The sequence below is a fragment of the Xenopus laevis genome, chromosome 4L, assembly GCF_017654675.1.
Source record: "Xenopus laevis strain J_2021 chromosome 4L, Xenopus_laevis_v10.1, whole genome shotgun sequence".
NCBI classification, from domain to species: domain Eukaryota; kingdom Metazoa; phylum Chordata; class Amphibia; order Anura; family Pipidae; genus Xenopus; species Xenopus laevis.
The window spans coordinates 35,135,726-35,157,779 of record NC_054377.1 but is presented as its reverse complement, the minus strand read 5'-3'; positions in this window follow the sequence as shown (position 1 = coordinate 35,157,779).

Here is a 22,054-nt window from a genome sequence, read left to right as displayed (position 1 = left end):
GACTCAGATAAAGGATAAACTCGTCGAAAAGGAATCTGAGCCCCTGGAAGAAGATTAATAGGGCAATCGTAAATACGATGAGGAGGTAACTTGTCAGCCCCTTTTTTATTGAAAACGTCCGTAAATTCCCAATAAGCTTGAGGAAGAAGGTCACGGATTTCAGAGGCAGGGGATAAAGAACAGACTCTATTTGAAGAGAAAATACATTGAGAAAAACAAAAATTTGAAAGAAAGTTTACTTCACCAGTTGATGGACGGGTTGTGTTTCTGCAACCAGGGTAATCCCAGGATGACAGGGAATAAAGGAGAAGAAACCACATCAAAGTTCATGACTTCAGCATGCCCTTTATTTAACAAAACAAAAAGTGAGACAGTCTCTTGCACCACAGGGCCTGAAGTAATCAGAGAACCATCTGCCACACGAAGAGCTATGGGATTCTTTTTGGACTGGAGCAGTATCTGGAACTGTAGTGCCACTTTATTGTCCTGGAAACACCCGCTGGCCCCAGAGTCAAGAATTGCTTGAAGTTCTACCCGCTTGTCTCCCCACTGCAAAGATAAAGAGACTGTCAGGAGAGGCACAGGAACATGGCAACCGGTAAAGTCTTTTTCAAACATCCTCTTACCCATTGGGCGGGTCGGACAACCCTGAGGCAAATGACCTGCTTGTCCACAATAGAGGCAGAGGTTAAGTCTGCGACGTCTAATACGCTCCTCTGGGGTTAATGCAGACCTAATGGCTCCAATCTGCATAGGCTCTGGAGCTGCACTGAAGACGGGTGGAGGAACAGCTGGAGAAAATGTAGAAGGCATTTGGATAGGAGGAGGAGCGGATGGTAACATCCAAGTCTGAGGTGGAAGGCCTGCTTTCTCAGCTTTTTCTTCCTCTCTGCGTTCCCTGAGCCTCTGGTCCAATTGGATAGAAAGGAGGATGAGATCCTCCAAACTATCAGGGATGCCAGTACGAGCCAACTCATTCTTTAATTCGGGTGAAAGTCCAAAACGATACTTGTTCTTTAGTGCTGCTGGGTTCCATTCGGTATCATCCGCCCATTGCCGTAATTCCAGCGTGTAATCTTCCGCTGGACGGATCCCTTGCTTCAGAGCACGCAGGGCGGCCTCGGCAGTAGTGCCTCTGTGTGGATCATCAAAAATAACCGCCATTGCATCAAAGAAAGAATCCACTGTGGCCAATACAGGACTGTGGCGATCCATGAGACGGAAGGCCCAAGTCTGTGGTTCTCCCGTGAGAAAAGAAATAATAACCCCAACCCGGGTTTGCTCAGTGGGATATGTGTGGGGTTTGAGCGAGAACAGCAGCTTACAGTTGCTCCTGAAGTTCCGGAACACCTTTCGGTCACCAGCAAATTTCTCTGGAAAGGCCACTTTGGGTTCAGAAATTTCTGAGGTAATCACCTGGACTTCCGTTGGAGCAGGAGGAGTTGCAGCAGCCGTGGAAGGGAGTACCACTGGCGGATGGGTTCTAATATGCTCCTGTAGCTGCGAATAGCCACTTTGCAGCTCTCGAACAGCTTGCGTGAGTGAAGACAGCTGTTGAGTTAAGACAGCAAATGGAGATGCCCCTTCAGCTGGATCCATCCTTTTTGGCCTGATTATACTGTCAGACTCACCAGTATAATCCAGTCGTAGAAGGAGCTGGAGCAGTAGATAGTGAACCCACAAGCGCCTCACACAACCGCTACCCACCTGGAACAGGGAGCAGGGTTGTGGAGAGTAGCCAGTGAGATGATAAGCGAAGTACAAGGGATTAGGCAGAGTCGTGGTCAGGAGGTCCGAGGTCAGAAGGCAGGCAGCGAGATTCGTAAACGATGAGACAGGCCGATAAGTCGAGACAGGCAGCAGGAATAACAGTCCGGGTACAGGCAAGGGTCGATAACAGGAATTCAAGAAGTGCAGAGACGCTAGGATTTCAGTTTAAACAACCTAATAACCAGGCAATGCATCTCAGTCTGAATCAGGTTTAAATATTGTTACTTTGGTGCCAAACTGGCGTCTTTCCGCTGGCGTCGCAGTACTGACGCCAGCACGTCCGTCTTAGGCGTTTTCGCCCGCGTCTTTGCGCCAGCGACCGCCGCCGGCGCCTAGCGCGCCCGCGCCGGACAGAACGCAGGCACAATTCCTCACAGTTACTGTGGAAATATGATGTTACTGTGATTAAAAAAGCATATGAAAGGGCAGTAAGCACCTCCAGACAAGAATTGCTATACCCACAGGAGAGTGGAGATAAAAAGAGAGGTAAATTTAACAAAAATGTAAATAAAAAACAAGACAGATCCAATATGTATTTTATTACTAAGTATAGTAAACAGTCCAACCAAATAATTAAAATCATTGATAAAAGATTAGACATTATTTGGTTAGCTCCCTTGTTGGAAAATGAGCTATTGAGAAATTTAAAATACGTATTTTAACGAGGCAGAACCATATCCAATGACATATCACCTAGTCTTTATTGACCAAAAAACAGACAACTAGAAGCTAAGAGATATTGGCTAGCAAGACAAGGATCTTTTAAATGTGGGAAGAATAGATGTAAGGTGTGTAAACACATACTAGTTCAAATACTAGTTCAAAATTCCTTTAAGAGTACAACATCAGGAAAAAAATTTCACATAAAAAGTTATATAAATTGTGAATCAAGGGGTGTTGTCTATCTAGCAACCTGCAACTGCGGTTTGCAATATGTAGGTAGGACGTATAGATCACTTAAAGAGAGGGCCAGAAAGCACCTCACACCTATAGATGTGGATAAAATAGAAGAATTAAATCTTTCCAACAAAAGAATATCAGCCATAGGTAAACACATTATGCTGAAACATGGGGGTGATTTCAACCAGATTAAATTCCAAGGCATAGAGAGTGTAAAATTGGGACCATGTGGAGGCGACATTAAGAGAATGATTGATCAAAGGGAAACCTATTGGACATTCACCTTAAAGACACGGCATCTACATGGTCTCAACAATTACTGGGAAGTAACATGCTTTTTCCAGCCACAATGAAAGAATATCAGTATATATAATAATATTTCAAATGATATTACTGGACATACCAAATGTATAAAAATGTAATCCTTAAACTTATGCTAATAACTGCTGTGACCAATATGACTTGTAACAAGCAAATACATGTTTTTTTGCTTTTCTTTTAAATTGAGATTATTTTAATGAACACAGGTATATAAGGCACAGGATTTCCTGTAACCTCACCTCTGATGAAGTGCCAGAAGGAGGCATGAAACGCGTCAGGTGACCTAACATATCATAGGGTAGGAGTACATCTGTTATGGATGCCTGTTTGTTATTTTTAAACATTCAAATAAAGCTGGATTTTATCTTAATCCGCACGTGTGGATTGGTTTTCTCAACCACTATACCCCTGAAACATGATGTCCGCTGGAATGGAGACCAGTAAGAGGAGACCCACGCATAGTGCAGGAAAGGCACAATAAAGGAGTGACCTTCTGGACGGGGACATGTGAGTGTTTCTCTATTCAAGTATATTAACTAAAAGCAGGCAAGGAATACTGCCCCCAAAATTGTAGTTCAGTATACAGTATGTTCTAAAATTGTCTTGATAGACACTTTTTGTAGCAAAACTGAATTAGAATTTTGACACAGAATTTTTAAGGGACAAGATAAAAGATGGAATGAATATGAGAAAAGAAAAATTGCTACATACCCCATTTTCAGAATTTTATATTTTACCCTGTGTAGAAATGCAGGTGGAGAAAAAGTCGATAAAAGAAGTTCTACGCCATCCTGACAGGAATCAGCATGTGTGCAGACACATGGAGTAGATTTGAGCACAGAACACAACAGTATACATGTGAGTAGTGATGGGCGAATAAATCTGCCTTGCACAAATTCACGGCGAATTTCCATGTTTGCCTGCGACAAATAAATTCACAAATATCCCGCGAAAATTCGCCGGTGAATATTCTCCGGCGTCAGTTTCCGATTTTCATGATTTATTCGTGAAAACATTTGGATTGCTCGATTTATTCATGAAAATGCTCTAATTGCTTGATTTTTTAGTGAAAGCATTCGAATTGCTTGATTTTTTATTGAAAACTTTCGAATTGCTAGATTTTTTTGTGAAAATGTTCGAATTGCTCAATTTTTTAATGAAAATGTTCGAATTGCACGATTTTTAAAAAAAATATTGTTAATTAGGGACATAACTATTGATTACCTCATCCTCTCCTAGTCCCCATCTGTGGTGGGGGAAAATGTTATCTATTAGGTTCCATTTAACTTGTCTAACATTCATTTACAGCTCAGTTACTGTAAAGCTACCCCCTCAAGTCTGCAAAGATGTTGGAATTATGGAAAAAAACATGTCAACCTTTTACTTAAAATTTGTACAATGCACTTTTGCTCAATAAACCCATTAGGGCAATGGCACACAGGACATTTTTGCCTGTGGTGATTATATGCTACTTCAGGCTACACAGCATCCCCAGTTTCCTTTTCACCCTCAGTAATGTGAACCACAATTGGGCCAACTTTTACATCACTTCCGCTTTCCAAACTAGCCTGAAATTGCCTCATGAGGAAACTTTAGCCAGTGTTTTCTGGCCAGTGATTTAAAGTGCTGCCAGTCAGAAGTAAACCAAGATTTATTGCCTAGGAAAGCAAAGTTTTACTTAAAGGGGTGGTTTTTCTTTAAGTTAACTTTTTATAAAAATGGCTAATTCCAAGCAACTTTTCAGTTGGTCTTCATTATTTATTTTGTATAGTTTTCTAATGATTTGCCTTTTCCTCCTGACTCTGACCCCACCAAAACAAATGCTCTGTAAGGCTACACTTTTATTGTTATTGCTACTTTTTATTATTTATCTTTCTAATCAGGCCTCCCCTATTCATATTCCAGTCTCTTATTCAAATCAATGCATGGTTGCTAGGGTAACTTGCATCCTAGCAACCAGAATGCTGAACTGTTTTAGCTATAAATTAGGAAAATAAAAATAATTATCAAGAGGGTGGAAACAGATGCAGAAAAGTTGTGCAAATAAAAAAGCTGAGTACATTAAAAAGGAAAGGAAAGGAGAAATACAAATATAGAGGAGTGGAGGCAAGATCAGAAAATAAGTGGGTGAGGGTAAAAGTGGACAGCTTAACAGTGGAATGGGAGATAAAAATGACTCAGAGAGGAAGATATAGAGAGGATATACAGTAGGAGCAGAATTGGAAGTAGTACTAGAATGATAAGAATCAAATGGGAAACAAAAAAAAACGTATAGAGAACACCATGCATTAGGATGACATCCTCTTGCCACGCAGCTCATAGAGACATCACCATCCTACCAGGCAGAACATATCTGGGATCATCCTGGTAGGCAGTTAACACATGGTTACAACTTACTATTTTAGCATTAAGAAACACAACCAATCACTTGTACAGCACATTTATTGTACAAATATACAAAAAACATTGATGGGAATCAAAATGTGTTTTGAGCTAGAAAGACAAATTGCAGCTCTCTGTCCACAGAGCCTCCATGTTACATTAAGATGACACTGTAATTCAAAAGCTAGTAGGTTTGTAAATATGCTGAATGACAACTTTTTATTCCAGCTCGTTCAAGAACCTACTAGGAATAACTCTCTTTTGGACCTTGTAATAACTAACAATACTGAACTGATCTCTAACATTTGTGTGGGTGAGCATTTAGGGAATAGTGATCATAACATGGTCTCCTTTGAGATTCTGTTGCAGAAGCAATTCTATAAGGGAGTAACTAAAACACTAAATTTCAGACGTGCAAACTTTGACAGTTTAAGGGCATCTCTGCAACATATTAAGTGGGAAATGCTTTTCACAGGGTTAAACACAGAACAAAAATGGGAAGTCTTTAAAATGCTGCTTAATAAATATACTTGTTAGTATATTCCACTTGTAAGCAAGGAACGTTGTTGCAAAGCAAAACCTTTTTGGTTCAATAAAAGTGTTGGTGTTGAGGTGGGTAAGAAAAGACGTGCTTTTAAGGCTTTCAAGTTAGCTGGTAAAGCTGAAACATTTATAAGGTACAAGGAGGCCAATAAATCATGCAAAGAAGCTATAAGGCAAGATAAAATTGCAGTAGAAAAGGATATTGCAGCAAGCAGTAAAAAAAATCCCAAATTATTTTTTAAATATGTCAATAGTAAAAAAATGAAGCAGGAAGGGGTGGGACCCTTACTATCAGAGGGGGGTCAGCTGGTTGATGAAAATAAAATAAAAGCGCAGATTCTGAACTCGTATTTTTCATCTGTCTACACAAATGAAGAACCAGTAAGTGAAGGTTTCCTTCTTAACACTCCCAATTCTAGTAATACAACTAATGATGCATGGTTCACACATGAAGAAATTCAAAAGAGACTTGAACATGTTAAGATTAACAAAGGTCCAGGGCCAGATGGTATTCATCCCAGGGTAATTAGCGAGCTTAGCTCTGTGATTGCCAAACCTCTTTACTTAATTTTTCAGGATTCATTGAGATCTGGCATAGTGCCGAGAGACTGGCGAATTGCTAATGTGGTGCCTCTATTCAAAAAAGGATCCTGTTCTCAGCCTCAAAACTATAGGCCAGTTAGTCTGACGTCAGTATTAGGAAAGCTTTTCGAAGGGTTAATAAAGGATAAGATACTGAACTTCATAGCAAATCATAATACTATGAGTTTGTGCCAGCATGGTTTTATGCGTAATAGATCTTGCCAGACTAACTTAATTTCTTTTTACGAGAATGTAAGTAGAGACCTCGATTCTGGGATGGCAGTGGATGTGATTTACTTAGACTTTGCTAAAGCATTTGATACAGTGCCACACAAAAGGTTACTGGTTAAATTAAGGAATGTTGGCCTGGAACATAGTATTTGTACCTGGATAGAGAACTGACTAAAAGATAGACTACAAAGAGTGGTGGTAAATGGAACATTTTCTAATTGGACCAGTGTTGTTAGTGGAGTACCGCAGGGCTCTGTACTAGGTCCCTTGCTTTTCAACTTGTTTATTAATGACCTGGAGGTGGGCATTGAAAGTACTGTTTCTATTTTTGCAGATGATACTAAATTGTGCAGAACTATAGGTTCCATGCAGGATGCTGCCACTTTGCAAAGTGATCTGTCTAAACTGGAAAACTGGGCAGCAAACTGGAAAATGAGGTTCAACGTTGATAAATGCAAGGTTATGCACTTTGGCAAAAATAATATAAATGCAAGTTATACACTAAATGGCAATGTGTTGGGAGTTTCCTTAAATGAAAAGGATCTAGGGGTCTTTGTAGATAACACGTTGTCTAATTCTGGGCAGTGTCATTCTGTGACTACTAAAGCAAATAAAGTTCTGTCTTGCATAAAAAAGGGCATTAACTCAACGGATGAAAACATAATTATGCCTCTTTATAGGTCCCTGGTAAGGCCTCATCTGGAGTATGCAGTTCAGTTTTGGACTCCAGGCCTTAAGAGGGATATAAATGAGCTGGAGAGAGTGCAGAGACGTGCAACTAAATTGGTTAGAGGGACGGAAGACTTAAATTATGAGGGTAGACTGTCAAGGTTGGGGTTGTTTTCTCTGGAAAAAAGGCGCTTGCAAGTACATTAGAGGACATTATAGACAAATGGCAGGGGACCTTTTTACCCATAAAGTGGATCACCGTACCAGAGGCCACCCCTTTAGACTAGAAGAAAAGAACTTTCATTTGAAGCAACGTAGAGGGTTCTTCACAGTCAGGACAGTGAGGTTGTGGAATGCACTGCCGGGTGATGTTGTGATGGCTGATTCAGTTAATGCCTTTAAGAATGGCTTGGATGATTTTTTGGACAGACATAATATCAAAGGCTATTGTGATAATAAACTCTATAGTTAGTATAGGTATGGGTATATAGAATTTTAATTAAAAGTAGGGAGGGGTGTGTGTATGGATGCTGGGTTTTCATTTGGAGGGGTTGAACTTGATGGACTTTGTCTTTTTTCAACCCAATTTAACTATGTAACTATGTAACTAAAAAAAACACAGCCTATACACACACCTATTCCCTGCCTGCTCCCAGATTACCACATGTATGTGACTTTCTCTAGAGTTCTGTGCAATAACATACATAAAACTTCTCTCTGAAATTCTGCTTCTCTGCAGGAATCCTCTTTCTTTTCAAATCACTTTCCCTCAAGACTTCAGCAGCCATGATACAGGAGTAGATGATATCACATAGCACATCATCAAAGCATACCTCCCAACATTTTGGAAATCAAAAGAGGGACAAAAAGTTGTGGTGCGCAGAGCGCGGTAAATTTTTGGCCACGCCCATTTGTGTGGCCACACCCCTTAATTACCATGTTCAATTTACAAATTGTAAATAGCCGTATCACTTTAAATGGGCAGGGAGAGCTGTATGGGAGTCCCTACTAAGGGGGATGTAGAAGTAGTAGTGCAATTGGCTTCCCTCCACAGGTTATTGACTACAACTCCCAGCACCAACAACCAGAGAGCTACAGCCTTAGCCCAGGGCTAGTGGGGAGAGAGGAGGGGAAAGAATCTATGCCGGAACTTTGATGTCAGTGTAGACCAATGGTAAAATAGAGTGAGTTTATTGCCTCGGCACTGTGTGAATAGAGTGGGGATAAGGGGCATGAGTGTGGGCATAGCTGGCATCACACACACACAACAGCAAATGTACCAATCACTCACACACAGACACAGTAACTCTCTCTCACACACACACACACACACACACACACAGTTACACACACAGACAGACACACACACACAGTAACACACACACAGTAACACACACAGCAACATGCACAGCAACACACACAGACACACAGCAACACACACACAGTAACACAGAGACACACAGACACAGTTACACACACACACAGAGTACTCACAAACACTCGGTGACTCTGGATTGTGTTGCAGGATTTGGAGGTGAATCAGTCTGTTGTCCTGTGGCAGAATTGGAATTACAGTCATCGGATAAAGCAAGTTCCGTGGGGAGCATGAGTTACTGAGGAGTAATTGGTACAGGGGAGGAGGAGGGGTGTATCCTGGGTGCAGGTATCTTCAGGTGAGGGTTACTCACATACACAGCATGGGGCCACTACTTATTGCTCAGGAGAGACTCAATTCTACAGCTGTCACCTCTCTGCTCTGAACGAAGGACCACCCACAACCGTCCGACTCTCCCCCAACTTCTCTCGGATCCAGTTTGACAGTCCCACTCCTGTCGCTCCCGATCTCTTTCTCAGCCAGTGTGTGTGAGTGAGTGTGTCTGTGTGTGTGTGTGAATGTGTGTGAGTGTCGCTGTAGTGATCACCAGCCCCTTATGCCACCAGCCCCTTCTCCCTGATCAGCTCCTCCCAATCTGTCCCATTATGGGGTGTCGTTTGTCCCAAATACATTCTGTATACAAAACTATCCCTAATACACAGAATTAATGTCTTTCATGTTATATAAGAATTTACAAAATATATAAAAATATACAAAAGACTTATTTCTATTAAAGAATGAAAACAAAATCTGGTTAGTTCACAAAAGGATGTAATTATATCACAAACTCCATTCTGTACAGTTTAACAAGCAATCTGTCTCACAAATGTATAACCTCCATGTAACGGACACACTTATGTGCAAAGTTACTTACAGAATGAATTATGTAAAAAAAACCTTGCACATAATATATTATAGTGTAACTAACTAGTGCATGTCAAGCTAGATTTGACTGTCAAAATAGATATTTGTGACAGAAAGCAAGATTTTATAGTACAGGATTCATTCTTTCCACAAAATGACAGTTTTGTTTCACAAAACAGATAAAATAACCGTTCTGTGAAGCAACACTGTCAGTCACATTCCTGAACCAATAAGAACAAAGCTTATTGCCATATACAAACAAGATGGGAAGTTGCCAGCACTGCTCCACATGGCTAAGGCAAAGTATCTGGCCTGCTATAGAGGGCGCCCTCTAATGTCCCCTGTGCTGCATAGTAATAAACTTGAACAAACATTTCCTAAAAGAGCTGCTGTTAAACACTACAGGTTCATAAATGGAAGTTTTTAGAAATGGCTGAGAAATATAATGGTGCACTTATAATGATTGTAGAGAAAGAAAAGTATGCAAAAAAACATTTTCCCCATGACAGTATCCCTTTAAGGCGTTTAAAACCAAAAAGGCGTTTGTGAGGAATTCAATTTGGAAGACTGTAAGTACCCAGTGTAAATATGAGTGGGTTTGCTGGTATTACTCAGTACATGTATGTGGTGTTGGAGCAGCAGTTCCATGCAGTATTTACATGTGAGAGATGTCGGTGGGTTTTCATCTTGGAATCTGAGCTGCAGACTCTAAGGGGTGAACTTGCAGCACTGAGAGCAGCGGCAAGGGGAATGACAGGAGGCTCGCAGAGCAACCACTGGCAGGGGCTAGTGGAGTGGGGGAGGAGAAGGGGCAGTGGAGGCTAATGAGGGAGGAAGGTTTGTGACAGTCAAGAGGGGAAGTAGGGGACAGAAGGGTAGGGGGGGCTGGTCCACAGTTTGTCCAAAACAGCAAATTCGCCGTTTTGGCTGAAGATGCTGGGGAGGAAAACTCCAAACTAGCGTGTATGGAGCAGGCTGCTTCTCGGAGCACCCCGGAAGGCAGTGGCTCTAATAAGGGTGGTGGGGGGAGTGCAAGGAAGGAAAGGCAGGTTAGTTATAAGGGATTCAATTATTAGAAAGGTGGATAGGGTAATCTGTCGCAAGGCCCCTACATGCCGAACAGTCTGCTGCTTGCCTGGTGCAAGGGTTTGGCATGTGGTGGAACGAGTAGACAGATTATTGGGAGGGGCTGGGGAAGACCCAGCGGTCTTGGTACACATACTGTAGGTACGAATGACAAAGTTAGAGGAGGTAGTGAAGTCCTCAAAAATGATTTGAAATAACTAGGTGCAAAGCTGAGGGCCAGGACTTCCAAGATAATTTTCTCAGAGATATTACCTGAGCCACGAGCAACACTAAAGAGACAGCGGGAGCATAGGGAGATTAATGCGTGGCTGAAAGATTGGTGTAGGGAGGAGGGTTTTTGGAGAACTGGGATGATTTCTCAGTCGGCTACAGGCTCTTTGCTAGGGATGGGCTGCACCTCAATGATGATGGGGCAGCTGTTTTGGGAGAGAAGATGGCTAGACGGTTGGAGGAGATTTTAAACTTGGTGTGGGGGGGAGGGTTCAGTGGAAGACAGGTTAGATGAGATAGTGGGCAAAGAAATGGAAAATGGGGGAGGAGATTTGGCTGGGGGATAGGGAGGACCACATGTCATATGTTCAATATGGTACCAGTATTAAATGTATGTTTACAAATGTAAGAAGTCTGACTGATAAAATGGAAGAGTTGGAGCTGCTGGTGTTGGAAGGTGATTGGTGTGGCCGAAACATGGCTGAATGAGTCGCATGACTGGGCTGTAAATATCAGTGGCTATACTTTGTTTCGGAGGGACAGAGGCAATAGAAAAGGAGGAGGGGTATGTCTGTATGTTAGGCAGGATTTAAATTCTTATATAAAGGAGGAGGTTATGTTAGAAAATGAGGGGACAGAAGTCGTATGGGTGAAGTTCTTCACCAATTGTAAAGAATCCAGCAAATTAATTGTAGGCGTATGCTATCGACCCCCTAATGTAAGTGGAGGAAGAGACAAAGCTCCTAATGCAAATAGAAAAGGCTGCTAGTTTAGGTAAAAGTAATGATAATGGGGGATTTTAATTACCCAGATATTGACTGGTACTGCTAGATCAGTTAATGGGAACAAGTTTATAATCTTATTGCACAACAATTTTTTTAGCACAGGTTGTTGAGGAGCCTACCAGAAAAAATGCTATTATTTATTTAGTGATCTCAAATAACCCTTATGAACTTATAGCAAATATGCAAGTCATTGAACCCCTGGGTAAAAGTGACCATAATGTTATATCCTTTAATGTCTGGTGCAAAAAACAAAAAAATATACTGGGGCAACAAAAACCATGAATTATGGAAAAGCTAATTTTAGTGCCTTGAGGGCTGCCCTATAGAGCATTGATTGGAGCAATAAGTTTTCAGCTAAAAACACAGAACAGAAATGGTTGTCCTTTAAAATTATATTAAATCATTACTGTCCTCAATTTATTCCCTTAGGGACTAAACTAGAAGCTCTAAGAATCATCCTGTGTGGCTTAATACTGAAGTAAAGAAGTTAATGGGAAAGAAGAGAAAGGCATTTAATTCATTTAATGAATATAAACACTGTAATAAATGTTGTAAATCAGCAATCCGGAAGGCTAAATGAAGAGTTAATTGTGGTGGAGGTGAAAACTAACCCTAAAAAGTTTTTTAAATATATTAATAGTAAAAAGATGCAGGTTGAGAGTGTTGCTCCATTAAATAACGGTACCAGTATGGTTGTAACAGATACAGAAAAGGCAAATGTGTTAAATCAGTTCTTTTCTTCAGTGTATACAATAGAGGAGTCTGGGTTCACAGGCTCACTTAATAACTGCACGAATGGTTCAGCTCAATCTAGTCAGTGGCTGATTCAGGATATGATTCAAAAAGCTTTAATACAAATTAATGTAAACAAGGCTCCAGGGCCTTATGGCATACACCCCCGGGTTTTAAGAGAGCTTAGTTCAGTTTTAGACCAGCCCTTATTTCTGATTTTCTCAGATTCACTGTCATCTGGTATGGTGCCTATGGATTGGAGAAAAGCTGATGTTATTCCAATATTTAAAAAGGGATTACGATCTCAGCCTGACAATTATAGGCCAGTAAGCTCACATTCAAAATTTTGTCCTAATCAATGGCATTATGAGCAACAATCAGCATGGCTTTATGAAGGATAGGTCATGTCAGAAGAATTTGCATTTTATGATGTGATAAGTAAGATTCTGGACAGTGGGGGGGCAGTAGATGTGATCTATTTGGATTTTGCATTTGATACTGTGCCCCACAAACGACTGCTTTCTAAACTAAGGACTGTTGGGCTTAATGAAGTTGTTTGCACGTGGATAAGAAACTGGCTACAGGATCGGGTACAGAGGGTGGTTGTTAATGGGACTTTCTCTACTTGGAGTAAGGTTCTTATTGGGTTCCCCCAGGGCTCAGTATTGGGCCTACTTTTATTTAACTTGTTCATTAATGACTTAGGGGAGGGTGTTGTAAGTAATTTATCAGTGTTTGCAGATGACACAAAACTATGCTGCCCAATTAATTCCATCCAGGATGTGGCATCCTTGCAACATGATCTTGACAAACTGGCAATCTGGGCAGCTAAGTGGCAAATGAGATTCAATGTTGATAAATGTAAGGTCATGCACCTGGAATGTAAAAATATCCAAGCCACTTATACCCTTAATGGGACTGCACTAGGCAAATCCATTATGGAAAAGGACCTTGGAGTCCTTGTAGATGATAAAAGGTGCATAGAGGCAAGGGAGGAGGTGGTCATTCTTCCACTGTATAGAGCACTTGTGGCCCCATCTAGAATATTCCGTACAGTTTTGGTCTCCATCACTGAAACAGGACATTATTGTATTAGAGAGGGTACAGAGAAGGGCAACTAAGCTGGTAAAAGGTATTGAAAATCTTAGCTATGAGGAAAGACTGGGGCCCAGGGAATTGCATTGTAAGTAGCACTTCCATTATACTTAAATATATTTTGTATTAGCCTTAAGAGTGCTTCCACCACCCCCCCTAGATTTTTGTATGTTCGCCTGAAGCTGTGGCTCAGCTCAGTGTGTTTTTTTAATAGCACCCCATACCCACTCCTTTATACTAATGGTGGTCCTATGGTTTTAAATATAGGCGTTGGTTGGGGGAGCTCCGCTCGCCAAGGAGATGATTGAGGCCTAGCGGCGCATGCAAAGCCGTGGCCTCGCGTGATCGCAGTTCCCAGCATAGGCCACACCAACGGCGCGGTCCCATCCGGAACAGCACAGAAAGCTACACGGAAGTGCCATCAAGATTGCTGGAGAGCTGTGGTGGGAGGTGAGTGACTTTGGAGCCCTGGGAGCCCTTTTACTGCATTTACTATTCACTTAAACTACCTTGGTCCACACCCATACCCAGTAACTGGAGACCAGGCCAAGCGAGGTAGGGTAAATAGCTGCCTGGATGAATACGTGCATTGCACATATTTGAACACTGCATAACAATCATCATTACAGTGTCCCAGCGCTTTGAAACTATTACCCACACAGCAGGCTGTATACCCAGCTTTTCATGCAAGACAAACTGCCCAAGGATCACTAAAGCAACCACAACAACAATTGCTGAGGGGTTCTATGGCTGATCATATGCACACCAAACATCGTTCTGGACAATAGACCCCTTGCCAGCCCGAGGCCTAATCTAAAGGCTACGTAAAGACCCTCTGGGGCGTGGCTACCGCGTCTATGTGAGAGGTGGCGTATTTGCTAGGTCCCGCCAGCCAGCACAAACTCATTCCCCGGTGAGATAAAGTACCGCTCCAGCATTGTCTAGTCCAGCCTCTTTGACTAACCTTGCCTCCTTATTCCAAAATGGGCCCCAGCAAAACCTTCAAAAAAGCTCCGGAGGCAGCTGCGCGACTGGGAAGATTCGCCAGAGATACAGTAGTGGTCCTATCAAAGATAGTGGCGACCAGTCTGCATCTTCCTCTCCAGATTCCTCTCCCGCGCATAGCCCCACTGCAATACAGGAACCGACACTAGCAGATCTGCTTGCAGAAATCAAAGCGACCAGAGACACCTGCACGACACTGATTACAGCCAAAACTGAAGAGCTTAAAGTGGAGTTTTCCATACTTAAACAGGACATTCAAAAGCTTCAGGAACGTACGGTAGAAGCTGAGCACCCTATTAACACATTGGAAAATACTTGTGCACCTGTTCTCCAACAGATTAGCGAGCTCCAACAGGCGCTCACAGTGTGTCAAGCGAAATCGGATGATCTTGAAAACCGGCTGCGCCGGAATAACGTAAGATTTGTGGGCTTTCCTGAAAGGGTAGAGGGGACAGAGCCAGAAAAGTTCCTGGAATCCTGGATAAGAGAACCCTTTGAAGTGCCCCTGCTCTCTTCTACCTTCACAGTGGAAAGGGCCCATAGGATCCCGATGCGCCCTCCTATCCCAGGGGCCCCACCTAGAGCCGTGATTGCACGGCTGTTAAATGCTAAAGACAGAGATGCCCTACTCAGGATGGCAAGAAACATGCAACGGATCACTTTCCAGAATACCAAGATATCTTTGTATCCTGATATGCAACGGCAAAGATCGCGGTTCCAGGAGGTTAAAATACGTCTGAGGGAAAGGAAAATCGAGTATGCCATGCTATATCCTGCTAAGCTTCGGGTTCAAGCAAACGGCAGCACCCAATTTTTTTCTTCCCCACAAGAGGTCTCTACCTGGCTGGATAATGCGGCACTATAAAGCTCTTCTTTCTACAGTCCTCACAGACCCCATTTGGATTACAAATTTGTTTGTTCCAGCATTGGTGGTGGGGACCCTCGCATCTTCTCTCGGGTGATTACTACTCACGTGAGCATGTGGTTAACATAATGCTTATACTGTTTACTTTAACCTACAGGGTACTGTTTAACTTTTCTACTTGGAATCCTACTGCCAGATATTAGACACGTTTGTGTCGCATCATATTTTTTTTTTTTTTTTGTGTCTTTTGCTCATTCTGGCATGGATTACCCATATTGTATTCTGTTTCTCTACACATGCCTCGCACTATATATCCTGGCTGTTGGCCGGCGGGCCTAAGTTGTTTTGACTGTACTCAGAATCCTCTCAGCTGTCAAGCATACCTCCCAACTGTCCCTTTTTCGGAGGGACAGTCCCTCTTTTGACAGCTCAACCCGCAGTACCTCATTTTTACTGGAAAGTCCCTCTTTTCTCTGCACTGAACAGCCAGAAAAAGAAACAAAGTTTCTCACTTAGGGGCATGTTTACTAACATTGGAGATAAATATCAGGAGAGATTTCTGGAGATGTTGCCCATGGCAACCAATCAGCAATTAGATTTAAACAGCCACAGCCAAGTTAGAAAACAAAAGCAAAGATCTGATTGGTTGCTATGGGCAACATCTCCAGAAATCTCTCCAGATATTTATCTCCAATGTTAGTAAACATGCCCCTTAATTGGCTTTTAGCAGAGAGCCCAGAACAGCTAACAGGTGCAAATAAGATACTTTGTAACAATTTTGAGACACAAAAACACAGTTTAGATAAGGAGAAATATTTTCAAACTTTCATAACCTGCCAAATTTTGTAAAACAAACATGATAATTAGGGGGTGTGGCCACAAAAAGGGGTGTGGTCAAATAATTGCTGCGCTACGTGCGGAAAAAACATTTTGTATGGTCAAGTACAGTGTTTGAACGGTTTAACTATGTTTCAATGAGAATGTGTTTTGTTAGTAGGTTCAGGGATCAAATTCTGCCACAGTTGGGTCTCGGCAGAAAGGGAGGGACTCCCCACACTGATGTGCGGGGGATGGGTATTTACCAGTTAATAAGTTTGAAAGATGAACGGGTAGCACTAAAATGTTTACATGTCTTTACTCCTTACAGGCCCAAGTGGTCTTCATGCCTTATTTACTGGATCACGATGATAGCGTTACTGAAATGTTTGTATGTCTTTGTATGTCACGGGTCTAAGTGTTTTTTTTTTTGCCTTGTTCCCTCGATCTCAATGTTTACAATACCTCCTCTTGGCGTCTAACTTGAAATTTTCCCTACTCTCCTGGAATGTACGGGGCTTAAATGACCGAATTAAAAGGAAGTTGGTACTAGATCATGTCAAATCGCTTGATGCAGAAGTAATACTACTACAAGAAACCCACCTCACAGGGAGTAAGATTTTATCCCTTTGGCGTCCTTGGGTGGGATGGGCCTTCCAAGCCACATTCTCTCCTTACACTGGAGGGGTTTCAATCTTGGTTAAAAAATCTGTAAACTTCCAATTATTATCTCTGAGGTCTGATCCCAAGGGCAGATTCATTTTTCTGAATTGTAGGATTAACTCTGTGGATACTGTTTTGGCCAATATGTACATTCCGCCCCCATATACAGACGAGTGTATTGTCCACTTTGTAAAATATGTAGCGGATTTCCCATATGCTGAAATTATTTGTGGAGGTGATTTTAATACAGTCTTAAATGAGAATTTAGATAGAGTAAGGAGCTCTGCCAATACTTCCAGTACTAGAGCGTCTAATTTAGCAGCTTTGATGGCAGATGTCTCTCTGGTGGAGGCGTGGAGACACTGCCACCACTCACAGCCTGGATTCTCTTGCTTCTCCACTACTCACATGTCCTTATCGAGGTTAGATATGGTATTTCTCGCCAAAGGCCTGCTTTCAAATATTCAAAGCGCCCACTATCAAACACGAGGTATTTCAGATCACGCCCCGCTTAAGATAACCTGGCATACTGGCCCCACCTCTCAAGGTACTAGACAATGGTCCTTTAACCCAGTCTGGCTCAATATCATAAATAACGATGCAGCAATTGCCAGCTCCATTAAGGAATACTTCTCATTAGACCACACCCCTGTTGACACCCCAACAGTTTGGGAGGCCTTCAAAGCCACTCTCAGGTCTACTCTCCACACTGAGATTACAGCAGTTAAAAAAGCCTCTCGCCGCCTCGAAATGCAGTTAAGCCAAGAAGTTGATACCCTTACTGCTAGTATGCAGGCAAACCCCTCATCATCCACATTTGCAGCATTACGCCAAGCAGAACAGGTATATGCGGCGCATATGCATGACAAAGCTAAAAGAAAACTGCTTTTTTCTAAAGCTGATTTCTATGAGCAAGGTGAACGGGCCGGAAAACTATTAGCTTATATGGCCAGGGTACAAACTGCCCCCCTGGTCATTACTGACCTTTACAACTCACAAGGAGTGTTATGTAACCAACCCAAGGAGGTAATAGGAATTTTACAAGACTTCTATAGCCATCTCTATACATCCAAAAATACAGCCTCCTCAGAGGAAATGGCAGCATATTTTACTAACGTTCACCTGCCTACTCTAACGGTAGAGCAGGTCCGAACCCTGGATGCTGAGATTTCAGTGCAAGAAATTTCCGAAGCTATTGATGCCTTCCCTAATGGTAAGGTACCTGGTCCTGATGGCTTGCCGATTGAAATATATAAACGATTTAAAAAAGAAATTGCCCCAAAATTATGTGAGACCCTTAAGGATGCAGTGCAACGCCAATTCCAACCTCCATCTATGTACAATGCCACCATTGTGCTACTCAACAAGCCTGGTAAGGACCCCAAACACTGTGACGCATATCGCCCAATGTCACTACTTACAACCGATGTAAAAATCTTAGCAAAGGTCTTAGCCATGAGATTGGGTGAAGTAATTTATCACCTGGTCCATGAAGACCAGACTGGTTTTATGCCAGGCAAATCCACGGCTCTGAATATCCGTAGACTCTACACTAACCTTTCCCTTTCCCATGACAACCAGGGTCAAAGGACTGTGGTTGCACTGGACATTGCCAAGGTGTTTGACACTGTTGAGTGGCCATATCTTTGGCAATTATTAAAAGAATTCGGATTTGGCCCAAACTACATCAATCTAGTTAAATTACTATATAACGCTCCCACTGTGTCTATTAAAACAAGTAATATGTCTACCCCTTCTTTCTGTCTCTACCGAGGTACTAGGCAGGGCTGTCCACTTTCCCCCCTTCTATTCGCTTTGGCTATTGAGCCCCTTGCCTGCCTCATCAGATCTCATAACAATATAACGGGGTTCGTTCTGGGCAACAGGGAGGATCGTATTCAATTATATGCGGATGATACACTCGTATACCTGGGGGACAGAGGGGACTCGTTAGCCAATGTCCTAAAGGTCTTAGCAGACTTTGGTAAAGTCTCTGGGCTGGTAATCAATAAGTCCAAATCCACTGCCCTTATGCTAGACCCGCTTACAGATGAAGAAAGTATGACTACCTTTCCTTTTAAAGTAGTCCCCGAATTTACTTACTTAGGAGTTAAGGTCACAGACCTTCCCCAACACTACTTAACCCTTAACTTAGACCCATTGAATGATTGGCTATCCCAAAAGCTTAAGTCTTGGGCTAACCTTCCAGTAGGCCCCACAGGGCGGGTCCATCTTATAAAAATGATTATTTTGCCCAAGCTACTCTATGTACTACAGCAAGCCCCTATATGGATACCAAAACCCTATTTCCTTAAACTTAATGCTATATTTAGGCAACTGGTGTGGGCTCATTCCAGGCCAAGACTAAAGCTTGACACACTGTGTGCTAAGCACAAAGCTGGTTTGGCCCTTCCAGATATGTATCTTTATTATCTGGCAGCACAACTGTCCCACCTCACTACATGGGTGGAAGTTTCGCATCACAAGGTGCTACATTCACTTAGGGCTCATTTGACTGGCTTCACTGATAACCCGATAAGCTGGATCCTAGGGAAATCTGTCACTACATCTCGGTTATTACTTTCCCCCCCCCATCAGATCTCTACGTAAGGTGTGGAAAATGGCAAATACACTTCTGAAATCTCCTACCGCAGACCCACTTACACCACTATGGAACAACCGAGACTTCCCCTTGTTGGTAAAATTAGGTCCAATGAGTCTTTGGTCGGATTACATAGTAACATAGTAAGTAAGGTTGAAAAAAGACACATGTCCATCGAGTTCAACCTTTTTTTTTTTTTTTTATTAACTACCTATCTGCCAGTTGATCCAGAGGAAGGCAAAAAAAACCCATCTGAAGCCTCTCCAATTTGCCTTAGAGGGGGAAAAATTCCTTCCTGACTCCAAAATGTCAATCGGACTAGTCCCTGGATCAACTTGGACTATGAGCTATTTCCCATAACCCTGTATTCCCTTACTTGCTAAAAAGCCATCCAACCCCTTCTTAAAGCTATCTAATGTATCAGCCTGTACAACTGATTCAGGGAGAGAATTCCACATCTTCACAGCTCTCACTGTAAAAAAACCCTTCCGAATATTTAGGTGGAACCTCTTTTCTTCTAATCGGAATGGGTGACCTCGTGTCAGCTGGAAAGACCTACTGGTAAATAAAGCATTAGAGAGATTATTATATGATCCCCTTATATATTTATACATAGTCATCATATCACCCCTTAAGCGCCTCTTCTCCAGCGTGAACATCTCCAATTTGCCCAGCCTTTCCTCATAGCTAAGATTTTCAATACCTTTTACCAGCTTAGTAGCCCTTCTCTGTACCCTCTCTAATACAATAATGTCCTGTTTGAGTGATGGAGACCAAAACTGTACGGCATATTCTAGATGGGGCCTTACAAGTGCTCTATACAGTGGAAGAATGACCCCCTCCTCCCTTGACTCTATGCCCCTTTTAATACAGCTCAAGACCTGATTTGCCCTTGATGCTGCGGACTGGCATTGCTTGCTACAGCCAAGTTTATCATCTACAAGGACTCCAAGGTCCTTTTCCATAATGGATTTGCCTAGTGCAGTCCCATTAAGGGTATAAGTGGCTTGGATATTTTTACATCCCAGGTGCATGACTTTACATTTATCAACATTGAATCTCATTTGCCACTTAGCTGCACAGATTGCCAGTTTGTCAAGATCATGTTGCAAGGATGCCACATCCTGGATGGAATTAATTGGGCTGGATAATTTTGTGTCATCTGCAAACACTGATACATTACTTACAACACCCTCCCCTAAGTCATTAATGAACAAGTTAAATAAAAGTGGACCCAATACTGAGCCCTGGGGGACCCCACTAAGAACCTTACTCCAAGTAGAGAATGTCCCATTAACAACCACCCTCTGTACCCGATCCTGTAGCCAGTTTCCTATCCACGTGCAAACGACTTCATTAAGCCCAACAGACCTTAGTTTAGAAAGCAGTCGTTTGTGGGGCACAGTATCAAACGCTTTGGCAAAATCCAAATAGATCACATCTACTGCCCCCCCACTATCCAGAATCTTACTTACCACATCATAAGATGCAATCAAATTCGTCTGACATGACCTATCCTTCATAAAGCCATGCTGATTGTTGCTCATAATGCCATTCATTAGGACAAAATTTTGAATGTGATCCCTTAACAAGCCTTCAAATAATTTGCCCACCACAGATGTCAATCTTACTGGCCTATAATTGCCAGGCTGAGATCGTAATCCCTTTTTAAATATTGGAATAAAATCAGCTTTTCTCCAATCCATAGGCACCATACCAGATGACAGTGAATCTGAGAAAATCAGAAATAAGGGCTGGTCTAAAACTGAACTAAGCTCTCTTAGAACCCGGGGGTGTATGCCATCAGGCCCTGGAGCCTTGTTTACATTAATTTGTATTAAAGTTTTGTGAATCATATCCTGAGTCAGCCACTGACTAGATTGAGCTGAACCATTCGTGCAGTTATTAAGTGAGCCTGTGAACCCAGACTTCCTCTATTGTATACACTGAAGAAAAGAACTGATTTAACACATTTGCCTTATCTGTATCTGTTACAACCATACTGGTACCATTATTTAATGGACACTCTCAACCTGCATCTTTTTACTATTAATATATTTAAAAAACTTTTTAGGGTTAGTTTTCACCTCCACCGCAATTAACTCTTCATTTCTTTTCTTAGCCTTGCGGATTGCTGATTGTGGGGTGAATACTCTAGGTGATGTATGGCATGATGGTAAATAATCTCCTTTGCGCAATTGAAAGATCAATTCCAGATCCCGCATAACCAATGGCTGACCTTTCATAAGCTCAGCTGTGCTCTCAATACCACATATAAGCGCCAGGACTTTTCGCTGTTCACGCACCCCTTTCTGCTATACATTAAGAGGGGCCACACAAAAGGTCTGGTCACTGTTATATGCTAAATTGCTGCATGATGTGCATGGAAATAATCTGGATGGGTTACGTTCTAAAGGGGTGATGGATGTGGGCACAATCCTAGATGAGGAATGGCAGGAAGCACAGGAATCCCCTCAGTTAGTATCCCCTAACCATAAACTACAGCTAATTCAATTATATATTCTTCATAGGGCTTACTACACCCCTGTCAGACTTCA